The 23,301-nt window shown below is 30.4% G+C and overlaps 1 protein-coding gene across 1 annotated transcript in view; it reads left to right on the forward strand.

Annotated features, from left to right (window-relative positions):
* The window catches only part of PsGEF (Protostome-specific GEF), a 235,325-nt gene that overhangs the window by 32,487 nt on the left and 179,537 nt on the right, over nt 1-23,301 (forward strand). Inside the window, exon 2 of the mRNA XM_085946427.1 lies at nt 7,074-7,132. The gene's annotated coding sequence lies outside the window, so the exon portion shown is untranslated. The remainder of the gene's footprint in view (nt 1-7,073; nt 7,133-23,301) is intronic.

Here is a 23,301-nt window from a genome sequence, read left to right on the forward strand (position 1 = left end):
CAATCAGCACTTTCGGATGAGCGGAATATTCAATATCTGGCTCGTACTCGAATGCGAGACGAAGGAACGAAGCGGATATAAATGTTCGATGTACTTGTTGGCGTTGTCGGTCATTTGCTCTGCGTGTGTTAACTACGAACCGGCGCGCTTGGCTCCGTTCCAATTGTCGTTGTTGATTTCGTTCAGCTCGTGCCTCTTGTGATTGAGATGCACGCAATTGCGACATGCTTACACGCACATTTTTGTTATCTTGTTGGATTTGTTCGTCTGTTCTTTCTGCTCTACTATTTCGCATGTTTGTTGCTTTATTCGTTCAACGGCCCAAATGACCCCCCTTGCGTCTTGCTGGCATTGTGACTTTGATACACGCACATAAAAATAGATAAATTAAAATAAATCATACAAAATTTTGCACGCACTGCGTTGTGATATGCCGAATGAAATGTCAAAATGACGCGACGCTTCTCTTGAATTCTTCTCGGACGTAGCGCTATCTGTCATTCAACAACATAAATAATTTCGTTCTGTTTGAAATACGAACGACGGTTAAATTTGTTCATACAAAAATAATATAATCGCGATTAAAAAATGGGAAGGTAAGGGTAGGAGGGTGAAAATTTGTAGTTATAGGTATTTTTAATGCCAAATAATAAAAAAAATACAAAAAAAAAATTGTCAAAAAAATAAAAGAAAATTTTTCTGGATAGAGATACCCTAATCACCTAGCGGTATAAAATATACTTGTTGACCTATTCTCATGCCTACCAAATATACGTTAAAAAAATCATAAAAATCGGTCGAGCCATTTCGGAGGAGTTCGACCACAAACATCGTGACACGAGATTTTTATATATATAGAGATATTAATTTTCGTTATATTAAAATATTATTTCTGCGATCACATTGATACTCTATGAACGATAAAAATTAAATTGTAAATATAAAAATTAGATAATAATATATTATTTGAAAAAATTTTCTTTGTCTAATGAAACGGTAATGGTAAGTTACTATTTTTACTCCACGATGGATTATGCAGTTATAATATAGACTTCTACAGTATGAGGTAAGACAATAGTGTTACATAGTTAACAGTGATCCACTTTTATCGTAAATTGACAAGGCTAGTTTTTTTGCGTTAAAGCAGGCTTATAATAATATAAAATTGTAACATGTATGACAAATTTTTAAATAATCATAAATTACCTATAATAATATAAATTTACAATGGGTCAATAATTATTTTACATTGAAAGTGTATTTTGATCTCATAATCATCTCTTTTTGATAAGATAGTGTGTCTTCTTTATCGGCAATACAACCCATAACGATATCGATACCAATGTCAATAACTTACTGTCCTACACTGGTTGCAGGCCGTCGCCAATATTCTCGAGTTTCTATCGTGCTACAGTCTTCCTACAGGCACTCCATCCGCTTCTTGTCATAACTGTATATTGTATTTATAATTTTATTACTTAGGTTGTTAATTTACTAAAAACAAAGACCGAGTATCCATTTTTATATGACAAATATTAGTTATGAATATTTATAAAAAAATAATTGATATCATAAAATAAAAAAATATGAATATAAGTCATTGCATAAAGACGGGTGTCCGAAGTTATTTTAGAAGTGATAATTATATATACTTACCTAAAAATCTTGATTAGCAAGCGCAAATACGTTATAACTAAATTTTTAAGAGATCCTGATGCAGGCTAGTAATTAAGATAATTGATAGGTAACTTGATTTAATTAAAAACACAAAAGCCGATTGCCGAAAATTTAAGCAATTTGTAAGCGCTCCATGATGAAAAAATACTAGTTATTTTCGTCGTAATTATATAGGACGCATATGATTCAATTAGTATAGCACATTGATATCCACTGGGCGTCGTATTTTTTCATATTATACATGACAAAAATACTAGTTAAAAATAATAATTGGTGACTTATAATAAAATAGAAAAAAAATACATTAATTTGAGTATACGGCAAAACGATTTTATTATTTTCAGGTGTTGTTCTCTCCTAAACAGTTTCTAATATGTGACACCCGACCTTTTACTTTGAACTAGATATTATTCAACATTCATATACTTACTATTAAATATAATTCCTTTTCATAATCCTGTCATAAAACACTCGGATACATTTCCACTTTAGAACTTTTTCAATAAACTTATATCATTTCGAAATTCGCAAATCATCTGTTGACAAACCCAATAATAATATTATATAGGTGTTCATGTTTTCGTGCAATAAAACTTCTTCCAAACAAGTGACTCGGCGAAATTTTAACGATCGTTTTATGACTGTCATGATTGTTAAGAATAACACAATGTGCTGAAGTATTTTTAACTCCCCAGTGGCAAAATAATCAAAAGTGTATTATATTTATTATCAATCAATTTACAGTATACTTCAGGTATGTTAAACTTACGTTCAAAATTGATTTATAGGTATAATATACAGTATTTATAAACGTGGTATATATATTTTTCTTAAACACGTTGACGCTTTTCTTTCATTGTAATTTTACTTACCTATGTCATTTTACATACAATTTTACATGTTTGTACATCTTTAAAACACCTTGTATTCGGAAACTGGTGGTTCGCGAGCCGCACACATCCCTTGGTTTAACTATTTAAATAATAAATGTCACCTATAAGCATATAAAAATAATTCACTTTTGTTGGAAAACATTCAACAAATTTATCAGTTTTTCGAAGAAATTTTTTCCCATTTAGAAACACGTAATGCATCAGTTCCAATTTTGCATCCTTATTTTAAAGGTTATAGATAATTATTTGACCAAGGCAAAAAGCATATTCTGTCACATTTAATTGGAAGATAGTAATGTATAAATGTATTATTAACTGTATTTTCCTTTTCATATATTAGTATTCCTTTTTTACACAATAAATAATATAGTTTCGTTTTTATTTCATATCTCGTACTACAATAATTTATTAGTTGTATATACATCATTTGAAAATATCTCACGCATTTATACATACTAGGATAAATCATTTTGTAGATAAAATACGACACCCGACGGGACTTTAACGCAATTCGATAGGCATTTCATGTATAAGGTTAAATCGTCGTAATTTAGTAAGATGCCCGTAGTTTAATTATAAAAGCATACTGGCGCAAATCCAGCAGGTTCAAGTCCCGTCGTATGTCATATTTTTTTCTACAAAATGATTTTTCTAGTGTGTATTATGCATGAGATGTTTTCAAATGATGTATATTATTCAACATATATAATGTTACATTCTCAAATCTTCTGTCTTATCCGTTGAATAAATAAAATTAGTTCATTAAATAATTTATTAGTTTTGTATTTTTTACGATTAAAATGATAAAAAATCTATAATATGTAATATACTTGTATTTCTTATCTTCTCTTAAATACTTACGGCCCTATTATTGAAACTAAATGTTTAATGTAGCCAATAATTCTTAAAATTATCCTGACCTCTAGTGTAAGGGTACCTATGAAATTATTGCTTTTCTTTTGCATGAAATCCGTTATTAGAATATGTACTGGAAATATATAATTCTACAGTTAATACATAATTAATTATTATGAAACATTCTTTACACACAGGTAATATTTTTTATCAGAACCTACCTTCATGTTTCAGTGGAAGTGAGCATCATAGGAAATAAAGTTTTAGTTAGTATAATTGGTTAATAAAGGTTAATATAAATACAGCGCATGATTCTGTATAATATTATTATAACGTGGCATGTAATATAAATAGTGCACATCTTCTTATAAACTTTGAACCAATTTTGCGCCGTCAAACTGTACAATTCATTACCTTCCCCAGGTAGGCAGATGTCCTAACTTTCGAGCGTGGTTAAAAGTTCTTGGGTCGTTGCCAAACTGTATTAATTTATTATGTTTTCTTGGGGTCTTGAGCGAAAAAAAATATCAAAAATCACATACGGCGCGGGTCACTTATTGTTGTCGCAATGAAGAAGAAGAAGAAAGAGCAACCCCTGCGCCTTGAAAGCTTTTTCGGTTGCTCCGCTGTCAAAGCTTTGATAAGTTGCACTCGATTTCATTGTTTATTAAAATAACACGAGTTTTTGGCGTAATGCACATAGTAGCCATACATAGCAAAAGATAAAAAAATATTTACATTAAGAATAATACTTCATATTTATCATATTATGAAGCTGATTTTTATTTTGTTTACCGGAGTTGTGAGTTCAATACTGATATTTTTCATTATAAAAGCTTTAACATCTAAATAGTGTAAATCAAGATATTAGCGCCTACAATCGACCAGTCGTAGAGTGTTCGTTTTTAATGCCGTGGGTCACGAGTTCGATTATTGCGTCTGGAAAATTTACATTACGATAAAGTATGCCTGTATTCCTTAGAGGTTCTTTAAGTGACCAACACTCATTTCTCTTTTAAAAAAATCTATTAATAAACCTCTTTCGGAAAGCGATCAAAACTCACATCGGATTGTAAATCAGTGAAGAAAATAAAAACGAGTATAGATACTGTAGTTGAAAATTTTATTTAAATTAATTATCATTCTATGACTATTTCAATAGTGCACAAAACTTATGTGAAATTTAAATTACTATGTTCCCTCTTAATGTTATATTAACAGAGTTTTTTTGAGAAATGATTGTTAGCCATTCGCCTGATTCATTAAGACCCTCCATTGGATTTAATACACATCGAAAAAATCAACAAACACTTTTACCTGCTGCGTACAGACGTGATGAATGAAATATATTCATTTTTAAATTTATCAAAAAGTCCATAAATGTACATTTTTACACATTTTATACTCAGGAATTGCAATTTAATAATTAAATGAAAAGGACAGGAAAAGGTCATCATTGAAATTATACTATATATGTTGCTGTTTGTTCACGGTGTGTTTAATTTAAGTTCGAACAAATAAATTAATTCGTTTTTATTGTCTATGACCAGCATTAATAATATGAGTCTTCGTCAAAAAACTAAGCACCGAAATCATGTGATACCTATATTAGTCCACAACGCAATGTGTGCAAGTGAGACTTTGTAATCGATCATACTACTTAATCCAATCACCAACATTGACACGGAATTACTTTAAATTAGAAAATATTTATAATACACGAATAAAAAATACGGGATCCTAACATATAAAATAACAATACAAAAACGAAGGAAAATTCTCGGTACATTGTGTAAATAAAAATCATTCATTATTTGTTTTCGTTGTTTGGTCAGCACGTTGTGGTTGCTTTATTCTCTCGCTGAACATTTTGGATGTTTTTACGTAACATTATAAATATACAATAGATTCGTCAGAATATTAGGTACGAATTTCATAAAGATCAATAAGGCTCGAAGAAAGTAATAATAATTATAGAAATTAGTAACTTGTGTATCATATTTTTTTATTATCCAAATATCTACGATAATTATAAACAACCCTGACATGAGCAATATTGTTATTTGCATACGTAAAGAAATGTCCAACTAAAAAAAATACTTACCCCTTTTTAAAGTGCTGTAAATATTTTATTTATCACTTTCGGTTGGTACAATTCCTGCAAGCGGAGGAAATAAAAATTTAACGCAAGAATGAGCGGCACATCTTATTATGTTTATTTCATTGTCAGTCAATTTATGACGCAACGGGGTACGTAATAAAAAACGCATTCTTGTCTGGGGTGGTAGCTACCCCCAGATTTGTTTTGCATAAAAAGCGAAGAAAAAATTGCACCCGTATCGGGTTTCTATGAGAATCGCTATTGTGAGTGATTAAAAATTCCGAACCAAAAAAATCCCAAGTGATACATTTTTCACAGAGATGATTTTTATTATGGGAGGGAGCATTTTAATAAGTCACCAAAGAACATTTTGAAACATAATAATTTATTGTATGTTTAAATCTATGTTTCATGTCCTTTACAATTCGTTCGCCAAAAAATGAAAAACTACACAGAAACATTTGAAGAAAATAAAAAATAATATCATGTTTTTGTAGACCTTCATAGCAAGAAACTGTCAAAAAAAACAATAATTATAATTCATTATAAATTATTTATACTTGCGTTTTGTGTATTCTAAATATAAGAAAACTCTAATTGGCAGACGTAATTATTGTAGATCACTAATGTAAGCTTTTTAGGTAAGTAACGCCAGTTTATCAATATTCTAATTTTCTAGGTCCGCACAGAACCCAAGTATTGCCGATAAAGATATCTCTTGAGTCTATACATATTATAGTTATTATATTATAATAATTACTCTATATTATGTACTTATTTAAAATGGGTCTGCGCTGGTGAAATCTCTGACACCGATGCATACATATTATATACGTAATACTTTCCAATATTTTTAATCATGAGTTGATGATTGTTTAAAGCAAATCACATGCAACGATATAACGATACTATTCACATATCAAATCATTATAACCTTATTTATGACGCAATGTATTAGCTAAAGCAGTACCCTTCAGGTCCTGAAATTTTACCCTGCACAAACGACACAAATGTTGAACGTCTGACGAAACTCTTATTCAAATCGCTGAATGTTTATCAATATTCTAATTTTCTAGGATCGCACAGAACCCAAGTATAGCCGATAATGATATTCTATTTTCTTTTGAGTCTATACATATTATAATTATTATATTATAATAATTACTCTATATTATGTACGTATTTAAAATGGGTCTGCGCTGGTGAAATCGATGACACTCGATGAAACCATAAATAAGGTTATGCAATGTATTTAATTAACTAAAGCAGTACCCTTCGGATCCTGAAATTTTACCTTGCACTAACGACACAAATGTTGAACGTCTGACGAAGCTTTTATTTAAATCGCTGAATGCTGACAATTTTCGTAATACATCATGACTTAGTATTTTAGTAGATCATCGAAAATTCTCGTCCTTGGTGACAGTTTTAAGTCAAGTGAGCGGCCTTCTGGTTATGAACATATTGTTGCAGTGGTTCATGGTTTGGGTTAGTTTTTCAATGCATTATAATTTAATAATTAATTTTTTCGTGTATTTTTGTTGCAGATTCCAATTACCAAATGAACCGCAGCTATGTTGCGATACTCACCATTGTCTAAGCTAAGGTATGAATACATATTTCCAATATACATACATACATATACATAAGTGTTCTTATTTTGTATGAATAGTTGAGAAATATTAAGTGAAACATTTTTAAGCAGTCTAGACTAATTTGAACCATATTACGACAGATAATAGTTATTGGAAGTTAACAATATTAAATTAATATTATTAACTAAAATATTGAGCAGTTTACCAATATTAAACTCTACACATTTATTTTGTAGATTTAGTTTACTACTTAGTTTATGTATCTATCGGTTGGTTTTCACTATAAAAAACAATATGGCACGTGCTTTGTTCACATAATCAACTCTATCAAGTATAAGTATAAAAAATCTACGTATTAGTTTTTTTAGTAAGTAATTTATTGTTAATGCTATAATATGACAAATGGAGACCTGGTAATTTCAAATAACAATTGTGTAGTGGGGTCGAAATTTTTAATTAAAATGAAACACGGACTCCCTCAACACGCGGTAGAAATTACCAGAAATTACTTGGTCAATACAATCACTGCTAACTATTAATTATCTTTGAATTACCACATATAAATAACACGTTAATTATATCTAATGGCCAAGTACTCCAAACGCGCCAGTTGATGAGTGTTAAGAATATTTTTTAAAAGAAAATAAATGAAATATTATAATCATATGATTAGATATAAACTATAATAAGAAATTTTATTTACCAAAGTTTTATTTTGTTGAATCAGTTTTTCGATAATAATCAGAAAGTATCTTTCAGAAACGTGTATTTACGTTATAATTTAAACTTTATGAAATATTTTACTTTCTAAATAATAAATATTGTACACATAAATTTTTATGTACAGTTTCCACAGTTATTAAAAATCTAACCGTCCATTTTGTCAAAGTAAGTACCTAACCAAAACAGTTTTTTATATTATCTCGGTGCATAAAATATGATATACCGTAAAACAGTTGCTAAGTGCATTAGAAAATATTTCCCTTGATAAATTGTAATCCCAGGTTGTTCATATTTTTAGGTTGCGTGAGCTTTTTACATAACTTTGTCCAAAATGATTTCATTGAGAAGGATCAACTAGAAGGGCAAAAGCTTTGAACATTTTAATGTTTAGCATTTACACTGACTTACAGGTTTGATAACTAATTATTAGTAAATAGCCTGGATCATTCATTTACACATAACGTACTGATTCACTCGTATGGCGACGGGGTATAGAAATAAAATAGAAATACAAACATAAATAAAACCACATATTGTATCAACACAACAAATCACACTGTAAAAGTAGATCTTTCTTCAATGGCACTGGTACAGTCAAAGGAATATCAAAAAAATATCTTTACATACAAAGTTTCTGATAGTGGATATCTAATGACATTTACGTAGAGAAATATGGTAGCTAATCATATAATTAAGGGCCCACATGCTCAGCGTAGGTCAAAATGGAGCACTTATGGTATTTTCAGAGCATAACCCTGGACATTCCTTAAACGTTGTAGATAATCTATTTATATAATTTTGAAGCCTTATTATGCTTTATATTTATTGTAAATATTTTATGACTGCATAAAGTATTTGTATTACATAAAATCGTATTCATTTAAACCTCTCGCTCTAATGTTTTAGAATATAGTCCTATTTCAGTACGTCCATGTGAAGTGGTGTTAAGATTTTTTAAATTTAATAATTTACAAACGCATTAACAGAACCATTAGTAAAATTAATGTTAACATTATATAGTGACATATTTACGATGAAAAATTATGTTTCATAATCTTTTTGATCCCAAATTTGACAAGAATTAAGCATTTTATTGTTCAATAATAAAATGGGCACGATTAACACATTTGAAGGTAACTCTAAAGATACTGATTATAAACTATGTCTTTGACCATTCAAATATGTTCATCCTACGAATAATGTTTGCTTTATAATAATTATTGACCTAAGAATAAGGTAGTATTCTTTTGAAATACGCCATTTCTATTGGCATTTCCCAGTGGCTAAGCTACAACATATGGCCGTAGCTATAAATTGACGAACAATAAATGAAGTAGGGAGTAAGATCATGTTAACGCGCGCGATTTCGCACGCGAAAATTCTATAAAAGCTCCATTTTGACCTACGCCGAGCATGTGGGCCGTTAAGTAAGTATATTAAAAATTGTAGGGGTTATTTGAGATATATGTAGATTGGTATGTAACATTTTTTGTCACGCTGGATATTCCAATTTCAAAATAAAATTTCGACACTCATTTTAAACAATATTTTTAAAACAAATGCATATTAGGTAGGTATATAGTATTTACTGTCATTCGTTAGTCGCTCTAACGTGAAATGGGTAACATTGTATTAACCTATATTTTACAAATTCGTTTTTAATAGTGGTATGTGATGAACCAACATTTAAAATTTCATTTTACTTTCTGCAAATTTCATGCTAAATTGTATATTGGCGATGTATAAATAATCATACTTTTTATAATGTTAATATTATTTTTGGATTTTTTAAAATTAATTTCATGCTGATATAATCCGATAAGATCCCTTTATTACAAAAATATAGGCATTCCGGCGACGAATTAGCCGCCATTTTATGTAAATTTTTAGCCAGATACTTAGAAACTTGAGAAAAAACTTTTATACTCCATGGCTTTTTCTGTTTTTTAATCTCATATAACGTTTCTCAACCCTAATTTTTACAGTTAGTTAGTTGCTTAAACATACAAAAAATGAGTCATTGTTTATGCTCTTTTTACACTAATACTACTATTAGAGGTGATGAGAATTAAACAGTTACAAGTATCAAATAATTATAAAATAAGCTATGAGACGTTTTCACATTACTGCATGAAACGGGAATCAAAAATGCAACTTTTATTTATGAAAATATAAAACCTATTATAACCATTCTGGAAATCATCATGAGAGATACCACAAAGTACATCGTGGTCATGTATCGTGTATGAATACATTCGCCCGGAGGAGTTTTAGCCATACACCAGACCAAAAAAAGACGATATTGCGTTGATTAGTACCACTGTGACTTGTTATATGACATTTTATAGTAATGTGATTTTATTTTTTTGCGTTGTTTCAAAGTGTCTTTCTTTTTGGACGAAAATTTTTTATTCACTTTTGTCATATTGTATTACTAAAATTGGAGTATACCATGTGGATAATGTTATTATTTTCATAGCAACCATATATATTTTTAACTTTTGGCTTTACTGTCCTTCTTTAAGAGCATACTTCAGTGAAACGGCAAATAATTTTCAGCAATAGGTGGGACGTAATTTCGCATGCGTTGCCAGTCGGAGAGCGATAGTCGACCAGTGAGCACGTCAATTTGTTTTGTGATAGCGTCGGAGGAATTAATTCTTAATTCGTGTAAAGATGACTAAAAAACGTTACGTAGGTATTTACTCGAAAAACAAAACATGTCAATGAATATATTATTATTATTACTTAAATAACAATAAACATAACATTAAATGGACGCATGCTGAATTTTTATGACAAATTATGTTTTCTTCGTCACGCGTCGTTTGCACAATCTGCGCGTCGCGTAGTCACGATCATTTTAGGCCATGCCTCAGCTGAAGTATAGCCTTAAACACGAAAAATGTCGTTATATACATACAGACATATAAATATTTTCATTAAATCAAAACAAAGGATCATTTTAAAACACAACCTCATTTATATAACGTTGAAAACAGTTATGTGAAATTTACAATTGCATATTTAACTTTGAAGTCGATGTACTCAACTTAGTAACCAGTGCACTCGTATTAGTTCAATCACCAGCGCCTCAATTATAACATGCAAATTCATGTTTTAAACGACACAATAGTTTGATAACAAGTGATTTATTCGTGTATATAAATATACCTTGTTACCTTCTGTATGAAGATAAATTGTGTCCCAAGCGATGGCCGTCTTCTTTTAGAATAAATGAGGGCGAAATCGCGCCCCTGGGAACTCACGTTTAAAATTCGCAAACGCGAATTCACCTTCCACCTTTTAAACTAGCATTATAATAAATTCTTCGCAAATATATGATAATATTCCGACAAGTATCGGTACGCTTAGTAAATAACATAAATAAATCTTCCAGGTATCACTCACTTACTTCCGTTTATATTAAAATACCATTGGGGAATAATTTTAATTTTAAATGAAGCTTGCGTACCTATATTTCACTGAATTTATAATATTGTATTCTTAATAAATATCTGTGATATGATATTATGAAGTATATGGTATCAATGTCAGACCATGCAATTATTACTTGTCACTTCGTAAGTATAAAGGAGAAGTTGGACCTGATTCGGTCACATGTTATGGATGCCGCAAAAGAGTTTCAGGCATATCTGTTATTCCAGTCAACCGAAGAATTAGACGGCCATTAAATACCTACCACATAGTGTATACGATGAAGCTACAGGATGTTGGGACAAATTGGAAAGACGTAAGAAGTGACAGAGACTCTTGAAGGCACCACCTGGCATGACCCGGCGTGACGGGTCAACCAGATAAATGAGATAAACACACATCTTAAATTTGCTCTAAATGTAAAAAAGTCGCCTGCGGTGCTATGTTACTTCGAGATTATTACCATTTTAAAATATATGGTTGTTGTGACGTGTTGAGTGATACTCGACAACTCCATAATTCGATGTGTTAAAAAATCGCTAAAAATACAATGAATATTATTTGACCTCGACCATTCGGTGTAGAGCGTCAGACAGTCTTTTTAACCTTATCACTGCCAGCCAATTTTAACTAGGTGGATACTAGTCAGCCAGCTATTTTCGGAATAAAATAAATCCTTTGAAAATAATGAAATAGGAACGGAATGATAAATATTTGTGAAAACTTACCAACACAACATATTTATCGAGTGTATCGTATATATTTTCACACTAAAATGATAAATATTATTTATAAATATACACAGAATGTTTATTCAGAAGTTATGACGTTTACAAGAACACGCGAGTTAATTCGTCCGTGGCACGGACCATAACGATAAGTAGGGGGCCCTCCCAAGATCCTGGCCTGGGGGCCCGCTTCAAGATGGGGGGCCATGCCACCTAATGTCCATGTATTCCAACTAAAGAGTAGACTTTATTGTAGAATAATTAATTATAATTAATATTATATATAATAAATAATAAAAGACAACTGAATATTTAAAAATTTAAATATTCAGTTGGTTTATAACATATAAAATTAAATAAACTCTAAACACGTTGAAAATTTTCAAGTAACACACTGTTTTATGGATAAATTCATGTTGGTCATAACGCCCGAGGGTTGAAAAATAAATAAATGGGTAAAAGGAGCAAATATAATTTTATGACATAATACAAATCGTAAAGATCTCTAAATGGGCATAGGAAGATATTATATTATTTGATCAACAGACCTTGTCTAGACAAATCAAAATACTCTGCGGTATTTACTTAAAAATGTCAGACCTTTAGTATATATAATATATACGTGGCAACGAAAAACGAAAATCAAGAAAAGAAGACAAATAATAGGAAGTGCCTTTATATGACAGTAGATCAAAAGTAGCTGTGATGATGTGATTAAATAAGAATGGTCTTACATTATTATTACATTAGTTTTATTGTAGACTTAATTTAACATCATTAGAAATTTTAAATTAGTTACATTTAGTTTAAATATCACTGAGTTTCGTTTAATTCATAATATTATGGAGCTGCGACAGATAATAGGTTGCATTACTAATTACTTATTTAAATCATTTAACAGACAATATTATTTTTAAATGTCTACATAAGACTCCCTATATAAATATGTTACGTATGCAATTTATTAAATAGGTAGGTAACCACCATTATAGTAAGAAATATGTACTAGGTATGTCCTGTCACTGTCGCAATGAAATCTCGTCCTAATACGAAAAAAACAAAATAAATCCCTGAAAACAACATATTTTCAAAATTACTACCTTCATGCATAATACTATCTTAATTAGTTTCAAGATGACTCCAGAGGGGATAGAGTATTAATATGATTATTATTTATTGCGTTTCTTTTTAAATTCTAGTACTTTCATGTTAGTATTTAGTACTAACATGAAAACACTAAAACTGCATTATGTTTATCGATGGATGAAATTATCAATCACACACAGCGACTAAAATGTATCGCATTATTATTAATTGTCGACAGCAAGTTGTTAGCTAACCTCAAAATGGACATTCAGTTGAATTCAGAATTACAAAACCTAACCTAACCTAACCTTATATTATAATTATATTATGTCCAATTATAACTAATAAAACCATCCGTATTAAATTTACTTGTTCTACTGTCATGTTGACTGTTTAAGAATTCCATACCCTGCCGAATTCACGCACTCGGCAGATAATTTGCCTAATTCATGAATAAGGTAACGGGCTTGCATTTTTCATGAATTAGACAAAATTTTGCCGATTTCATGTAATACGCAATTTCACGCATTCGGTGTAACATATATAATAATTATTAATTATCTATGACGATTCTGCAACATAATAATCAACGTCAAACACATTTCTTCGCACAAGTAAATTGTTTAATGGGTATTTACACCCATTGTAGTTAGGATATATTCTGCATTGTTAAAACAGTTAAGTACTTAAATTTGAGAATATTGTATATATTGTGTGAATAAACCAAAATGGTAGGAAATGTTCTTAAAGATAGTTTTAGAATAATTAGTTGACAAAATGTAAATAACTGTAAATTACCAATATATTCACAAATTATATTTTTTATGCATACATACATTAATATCATTTTAAAATCGTTTTATTATTATTATATCCATGTATTTCTAAATTATATTTCAATCGTAATCCATCCAATATACCTTCATAGCTACTATAATACTGAACAACTAACATTACCATTTTACTTTGACTTTTATTAGTTAACTCTCTGATATTTGGTTTAATTCAAATGATAATTTATGACATTCAATAAGGATATAGGAGGAATGAAAAGGAGTTATTATTTCGTATGAATGTTTATTTGAATCATTGAAAGGTGCCTGGAACTCGTAATAAATAACCATTTAAAGTGGGGTGAATTTCCGACGTGGGATACCTACTCACGTGAACTTTCTACTCACATACAAGTAAGTGGGTACCTTTTTAAGGTTATCGTGGGCTTAAAATCATTTACAAATGTATTTCAAATCCTAAAAATCCACATACTTTCATAGACACTTAGGTAGTTATATTTAAATCAAACGACAAAGCCTTATATTGACAATTAGCATACTATCATTTTAATTTATTAATTAACCACAATACATACAGTTAAAAATTATACTAAATTAGAAAATCCGTTATAGATGAAGAAGTATATTTTGAAAATTCATTTTGTGACCTGATGAAAATATTTAATTTATTTTTAGCAATATACTTCTTTATATATTGTAAAATTGACAAAATTCTATATGATACATATTTAAAGTAAGACGGTACTTCAGTGAAACGGCAAATAATTTTCAACTATAGGTGCGACGAAATTTCGGACTGGCTGACACGGAGAGCGAAAGTCGAGCTGTGAACACGTCAATTTGTTTTGTGATGGCGACGGGGGAATTAATTCTTAAATCGTGTAAAGATTACTAAAAACGTTACCCATTTACTTGAAAAAGAAAACATGTCAATGAATATATTATTATTATTAGAAATAGAATAATAAACTTAACATTAAATAGACGCATGTTGATTTTTTATGTCAAATTATGTTTTGTTCTGCACGCGTCATTTGCACAATCTTCGCGTCGCGTAGTCACGATCGTTTTAGACCGTGCCCCAGCTGAAGTATAGCCTTAATATTTTAAAGAAATGTATCGTTTGATAATTTTATTATTATTGTTTCAATTTAATAAATCTAAACTAAGCTCACGTAATTTACGTTAATTGTTAATGAGAAAACACAGATATTTTTACCATGATATAATAATTATTAACTCCGTAATATCATTTACTCCAATTAATAACAAAGCTCGTCGGTTTTATTTTGTGTAATTTGAAATATTTCAGATAAACGTAGTTATCAATAATAATTCGCATGAATCATCGACGAATCAATAGCTCAAGAGGTAAGAGCACTTACACGGACAAAGAAAGATATGAGTTCTCAGAGTAATTATACGAATTCCAATTACTCCAATATTTTTTTCGAAAACTAACATTTATATTTATTTTTAAAAAATATTTTATTTTTATTTCACTTTATAAATTTGTAGTAGTTTTGGTCTGCCTAACGTATTTATGTCTAAATCTTGTTAAAAGTCTGACATTGTAAGAAATTACAGGCGTATCTATTCATTATTATAAAATAATATGTTATTAGGAACACCTTAGAAACACACCCATTAGGAAAAATATTTATTGGAAAACTATTAGTATAGCTGGGACACGAATCTTCGGATTTTGACCAATTTGCTTAACCAATTTGGCAATCTGTTCCATACCTACATAATCATGCCATAATTAAATAACAAACATGCGTCTAAAGTGTCATTAATACTGGCGACCATATTTTATCATTATGAATCAGGGTATTCACTTAAATTCTTAAACGGCGTTAGGATAATCTCCAAATAATTGTAGTCTAAACGCACTTGTACTTACTAATTATTTTTAATTAAACTATTTTTGTATTCTATAAATAATACACAAGAACTGGAGAATACACACTTTAAAAACATATTAATTTATTGAATATTGTGAATTTGAAAACACCTCAGATATATTATTATATGTACTAGAATAAAAGAACACGACCCGCGACGAGACACGATGACCGTATTCACTGGATTCGCGCCAATTTGCTTTACCAATCAAGCTACGGGCATCATATCTAATTACGACGAAATTAACTAACATGTTTTCAAAAAAATGCTTTCAAATTACATTCTGAAATCTTGTGAATTATTCATTGATAAAATAAATAGTTTATTACATTAATTTATTATAAAAAACATTATTTTTTAAATATTGATAGGTACAGAGCGGGGTCTATTCATTTTTCACGAGCTAAATTTTTACACAATCATTTCTTCAAAAATAATTCTTAGAAAGGAATATCAAAGTATCTACAATTATTCACATGATGAATAGTTAGGTATGTACTTACAAAAAATAGTAATACTATATATTATTATAATACAATATAGCGTTAAAAATAGAAAATTAAACATATTGTGTCATAACATAACGACAAGTATTTTTCCATTGCCTGAGTAATAACTTCCTTGGGTTTCATTCATATAACTAGCATAAAAACTTTGGCATTACTCTCCAAGAAAATAATATAACGTTGATCTTTTGACACCGTGGCCATAAATTCATCTTCTTTTACCTCAGAATCACATTTTTCGCGGTCGTCGTTTCGATACGCTAGTTAGCACCATTCTTCAGGACCCAAGTTCAAACAGACCGGTTTGAAATGTAGCCAACTGAAGATACATGTGAAATTCAACAGAAATTCAGTTGCCGTATGGGGTGTGTAGGATATGTGTTTCAGTCTATTATTTTAATTTAATTTTTATTTTTGAATATATTATTTTTAAAAAAACATTCATTAGTAGACTATAAAAATTTGGTACTTCATCATATAATTCATATTTTCATATTCGGATTTTTTATTAATAAATTCATAAGTATATATTTAAGTAAGTACATGTATCTAAAAATATTTAAAAAAATGTTTTTTAATTCAAAGAAAAACTTAAAAATATCCGAGTGTCAAAGGTTTCTTTACCACGTTTTTATTAGCTCGTATTCTTGATTGTCCAGTACAATTTTTTTCTTGTGTGTCCAGTCCTAGCAACTAAATTATTAATATATACGTGCGTTGCTATGGAAATCAATATGAAATTTCAAAATGACATTTCAGTATTCTATATGTATTCAGTATTTCTATCAAGTACAAAAAAGTATTTATTAATACATAGAATTGTCAAGTTTATATGATTCAACAGAAAATTTAAAAACGTGGTATATAAAAAGTTCTTTTTATCTTGTAATTATTTTATATATACTTAGTTATTATTTTATACAATGTATATTATATTAAAGTAAAAATATGTTGGTTGATGTCCTTTTCCTACTTCGCCCCAATTGACAACTACATATAAAAATGCAATGTTCGTTTGATCGAATTACCTTTCCTACCAATTCAAATTTTGAATTTTCACGACAGATCAAGATAAAATTTTGCATATTTTGGATTCGATTTTAATTTGATGTTCTTTCGATTGACTTGGGTGGCGAGTGATATACATGCCACTAAATGTTTTACTAACTAAGTGGCCATCCATGGACTAAAACCGCATGCGGTTTAGAACCGTATGCCATACTTAACTTATAAATTCTATTCATGAAACTATATTTTCACAAAGTTTGTATATGTAAGTGTATGGTATAAATTGATACTTATACTTATATTATACTTTGTGAAAATTTATTTCCATGAACAGAAATCATAAGTTTAGTACGGCACACTATTCTAAATCGCATACGGTTTTAGTCCATGGATGGCCTCAAAAAGTGTTCGAACAGACTACATTAGTGAGTGGCAGTCGAGATAGACAGACTTCAACATAAAGTAAATACAAATAATTTTATTTGTAATACCTACATTAGATGAAGTGGAGCAAAAAATTAGCGAGAGAAAATAAAATAGATCAATAGTCGAGATTACACTATAAGCTTATTTATTTTTATGGCATGAAGATTTAAAAATCCAAAGGCACTCCTGCGAAGCTATTTTATACACAAGGCGGCTACCGATGGTAGTTTATCATATTTATGTGTTGAAGCGGTTAATTGTTACGACTTTTTTGACAGTTTAGACGGTTAACTTATTGTAACAGTTAACTTCCTCAATACATAAATATCCTAAACTACCGTCGATAGCCGCCTTGTGTACATAATAGACCCCCTGTTTTAAATACTCCAATACAGATTTTTAAATTGTATATTTTCTCCAACGAAACGATATTTTTGCGACAATACTAATGAACTCGACAAACATGTTTTGCGGTTTATGAAAGGTGTGGGAATCACTACTTGACCAAAAAATTAGAACAATTTTTTCAGGCGCCTGAATGCACTCTTTGTCAGTTTCGTTCTGTGAACAATCTTGTCGTGCATACATAATAATTTAATAATATTACGTTCTTTCACTCAATGTGGGTGCGATTGTTAAAGTTCGCTTTGCAGTTTATCCAGAAAATAATATATTTTATAACTTATAGGTTTGACTAATATTTTGCGTTCACCCTGTACGTCCGGAAAAACCGGTAGTCAGTGTATTAGAAATAAATAAAATGCCAAACGTGATCGCAGACTGACAGGTCTTGTATAAAAAAATTAAAAAAACCTCCAAATGTCTGAATGCATTGTAACTACGACAATAATTTTCGCTTTAAGAAGGGTCGGTTTTTGTAAATACATTTAAAGTACATACATACCAGTGGCGAAGACTCCATACTAGGCGATTATTTAAAGCCTACCTTCTTAAGAAAAATATTTTTTAATTGCATATTGACATATTTATATACTTAATCACTTCATTATTTTATGTTATATAAAAATTATTTATTTTGCCAACGAGATCGCATATGTAGGAATGTATTACAGTATTACACAGTTTACAAAACAACTGCAAAGGTATTAAAAAAACCACAGCGCGCCGCGCCGTAAATTAAATAATAAATGCCGCAACTCTTCTCGACGTAAATAAATTTCCGATTATGTTTGGAATAATTCTGAATTTTTTTTGTATGGACTTTACGTCTCGTAACCTCAGCAAGTCTGCTGATTTGTACGAAATGAGGCAAGCTCCTTTCGCAGAGCCTAAAACATTCGCGCATAATATTGTTGTCACGACTGCGCACTTTGTCCAAAATCATTAATAATTAGATAATTAAAAAAATAATTTTAACGGCGTTTAATCGAATATTAATAAATAAGTAAGTATAGATTGTTTTTAAAAATAAAAATAAATTTTATCTAATGATTTTTGATGGGTATACATGTTTTGAAAAATACGTAATTTAAACACATCGCTCATTTTTATGTCGTCAATGAGTTTTTGAAGTTTCATTGAATTAGTGTGTCGTTATCATTTATTAGTGTGTGCCTATTCATTAGTAGTAAATATCGTACTATTCTCGTAAGTATACCTGACAAGTGTGCTCTTTTTATCATATCTCCACAGCCTACCTCTTTCCAAAAGTCACCCTTCGCCACTGATACATACCTACCTATTATTGTACAAAAATACATTTTTTACGTTTAATAATATCTAAGTGCGAAGGTATCGGTCTGAAGTCAAAACGTGGGTAATTTTGTCAAACGTATTAAATAAATCTTATAAAAAAAACTAATGACATTTCGTAAAAAGGATTTATAGTTTGGTTGTAGGTATATAATTTTTGTTATGTTAGGTAGGTAAGTATAGGTGCTTTATGGCATAAGTAAGTAAATATGCAACTAACCTTACTAAAATACCTAGCAATTATATTAATTTTCTGAGTGTTTTTAATGTAAATAGAACACAGCTTTGGTGTATTTTTTTTCTTTTTAACACTACAGTAGGCTATCTATGAGTCTCAATTACATTGGTGTAGTAGTGACAAAACAATTATAGAAACACTAAGGTTTGATAAAATCACCTAAATGTAATATGACCTCACTGAGAACGAACCCAGAAACCCCAATACGAGACGTCTCCGGAAATGTGTACATATGCAGTTGGCTATACCACAGTTCACCGTGAGCTATTGTATCGAAAATAATAGCCGTATAGTAATAATATCAAATTCACGTCTAAATAAAATACTTATAATACGTAATAAAAAACCTCCGGAAAACAAAGGAAAGACAAAATAAAATAAGTAACAACTGTGTTTTGGAAATGCAATCATAACGGCTATATTTACATATATAAATTTATGAATGAGTCTACTGTAGGTTATTAAGTAGGTGCTCGTAGGTATCAAGACGTATCCATCAAACATTTGACAATAATAACAGCGTTATTATTAGATATTTGACACCAATCAATATTGTTCTTATGAATCTAATAAAATTGGAATATTATCGTCCGCAATGCTCCACGAATAACACTTCATATTTTGATCTCAATGATATACGGCCATCTTTTTCCGGTACGACAGCTCACGTTGAACTAGGATGAAGAAAAATATAAAACATACAATTTACATGTATCTGACTACCTAACCAGAATGACAAACCAGTGCTTTACGCATTGGGTTACGAGGATCGTTATGTTATATGTTTTATTTATAATTATTTTCTAGAACCTAATATATTACATATTATTTCTAGAAGTAAATGACCTAAATAAATAAATAAAATATTGTATACATTCTAGAATGTATATATTTTAATTGAGAAAAAAATATATTCTCGTACATTGAAACAATCTGGTAAATTTACGATAGGAGAAATCTACAAAAAAATAGTTTCACTTCAAAAAACCAATAAAGAAAACATCCCAAAGAAAGCACTCAGCCCATTCTACAACATTACATCATAGATTTCGTCCGTGGGGAGAAAAATCCACCTTTTAGGCGAAGGGTATATAAAAAGTTAGATCCCTGAGATTCCCGAGGGACCCATACTTCGGGGCATGTATCACTACAATGAGATTTCGCATAAATCCAGACATTGTGGTGCTGTTTAGTACATATATTATTTTATTTTAAACAGAATACGCCCATGCAGTTCGATTTATGATTTAATTTGGAGCGCAAAAAAGGGGTCGATCGACTTTACAATTAAGTCGCGTACCAACCTACTAAAGCTTTTGTGTGTAAATCTTTGAATTGGCAATTTTCTTTTATTAGATTTTACAATTCGCATATTTTCGTTCTTTGAGAATCGAACTACTTTTAAATTATTGCTGAATCAAATTTAGCATAGACTTTAAAATAATACAATATGGGTAATTAAGTCAAAAACATTAATTGTATAGCATAAGAGCATAGAGCTAGTACGAGGTCGAGCCATATTCGGTCTAGCGCCGCTTTAGTAACATGATTACAGAGAGGTAGAACTTGTGAATTCTCAACATTTTTCGTTTTTATCAAAAATTCAAGATCAGTTTTTTGATTTCTCGAGAATCTCGAGAAAAACTTTTACTTATTTTTTAACTCATTCAGCCCAAATTTTCTGCTAGCCAAATCCGTTTGAGATCAAATTGAATACCTTCGAGGCATTTCCTACAACAACAAAAAATCACCTGCGAATTTCGAAATGCCGCTATAGTTCAGGTGGACGGTAGGTCTGAGTATACTTAATATGAGGGACGTAGTTTCTCTTCTGAGACAATAATGTACACAAAAAGTTATGATTCCAGCCCGGAAATGATTGTGGCTCCCACTCCTCACCTCCATATCCTGGTACTTCAAAGGCACCGCGCACACGACTGGTTTTCGTATGTATAATGTAAAAAGTGCATTTTCTTCATTATCGTAATCCATTTACCTGAGACGATAGTATACATGACAAGTCATGATTAGGGAATCCAATCCCGAGCCAAAATTCTGATCCCGGGATTTCGGGATTACAATTTGACAATCCCGGGATCCCGGGACTGGTCCCGGGATTGACATTTTTTTCCATTGTTATTATAAAATTGTTATATTTACAAATAACATTGATAAAATCGGTCAAAAATAAATCTAGTATAATTTATACAATTCAAGACATTTATTGTTAATATTGTATACGTTCAATCTCGGACGTACATAAGTTTAATGGAGTAAATAATATTGTAATATAAATAATAATGTGAATTTAATATGAGATTGCTGTTTCTGATAGTAAAGACATAATGAATGGATTAGCGAGATTTAAAATAGTAAAGCAAATAATCATGGCGTACTTATGGCCTTTCCGCTTCATAAATCTAATTAGTCAGCCAAATATGAAACTGCCGTAAAACGTAAATGATATCATGGTGGAATTACTTTGTTAAAAGTGCGAAGCATTGTTTTGTTCCAATCTTTCTCATTATTAATAATTTATGTGAAAAAAATCAAATGAATCGGCAACCTACACATGGGTATAAATCAAACTTCATTCAAACTCAGTTTATTTCTAATGTAGTTATTTTTTATTAAAAGTATTTTTTCTGTTATATTTTCGCTTTCATTTTATTTTCCATAAAAATTGATAGAAAAATCAATCCCGAAATCCCGGGATTAGGTTTATCAATCCCGGGATTCATAGGTATCGAAAATAGCTCGGGATCCCGGGATCCCGGGATTCGGGATCCCGGGATTGGAATCCCTAGTCATGATATCAGCCCACTACTCTCCCTCATAACTTGGTATTTGAAAGACACGACGTGCGCGCACTCACTTTCACGTGCGAACTATAATTATTAATAAATGAACACAGACTTTTTTACAGATCTTTTCTAATTATTTCTCGAGAATTCTCAAGATTTATTGATCTCAAGCTATAACGTTACAGGTTAGGGGAGATTCAGTCTGTATCGACCCTTCTTTGCGTTGAAACGATTATACAAGTAAGTATTAAATAATATTGTATTTTATTTTAATTAATGACAAACCTATCTTAAATCTTGATAATTATCTGTCAATCACCGAATAGATAGTGTCAACAACGCTATTTTCTCAGTCTTTATCAAATCCAGTACTTAGATAATAAAACAAAAACTGTCCAAACTCACTCAAATACTCACGCCTCCTATAAATGCCTCTGGATATTACATCAATCCGCTGTCAAAAACCCTTGTATTTACCCATAAAACTTTGCCGCTTACATACAAAAACCTCGCTTTTTAGATTCCCTCATAAATATAGAACAAATCCACTATCTTTCAAGATAAATAAATCCGATATAGGCTACCTCCACGCGATGTCCAAGGCTATTGTACTCAATTGTCTTTTTTATCCTTCGACGTGTCCGAATTTATCTTAGGGTAGTGCGATGAAAGGGAATCTATTGAACGTTATTGGCGAAATGTAACGGTCGACGTCGAATTATTGTTCAAATGGCAAACTACTTACGTTTAAGAATAAATTATTAGGGTTTTGGCAGATGTGCAAATATATGCCGGTATTTCGTAATCC

Source organism: Rhyacophila brunnea, unplaced genomic scaffold (genome assembly GCF_057557595.1).
Source record: "Rhyacophila brunnea isolate RB1 unplaced genomic scaffold, BYU_Rbru_1.0 scaffold_2, whole genome shotgun sequence".
Taxonomy (NCBI): Eukaryota; Metazoa; Arthropoda; class Insecta; order Trichoptera; family Rhyacophilidae; genus Rhyacophila; species Rhyacophila brunnea.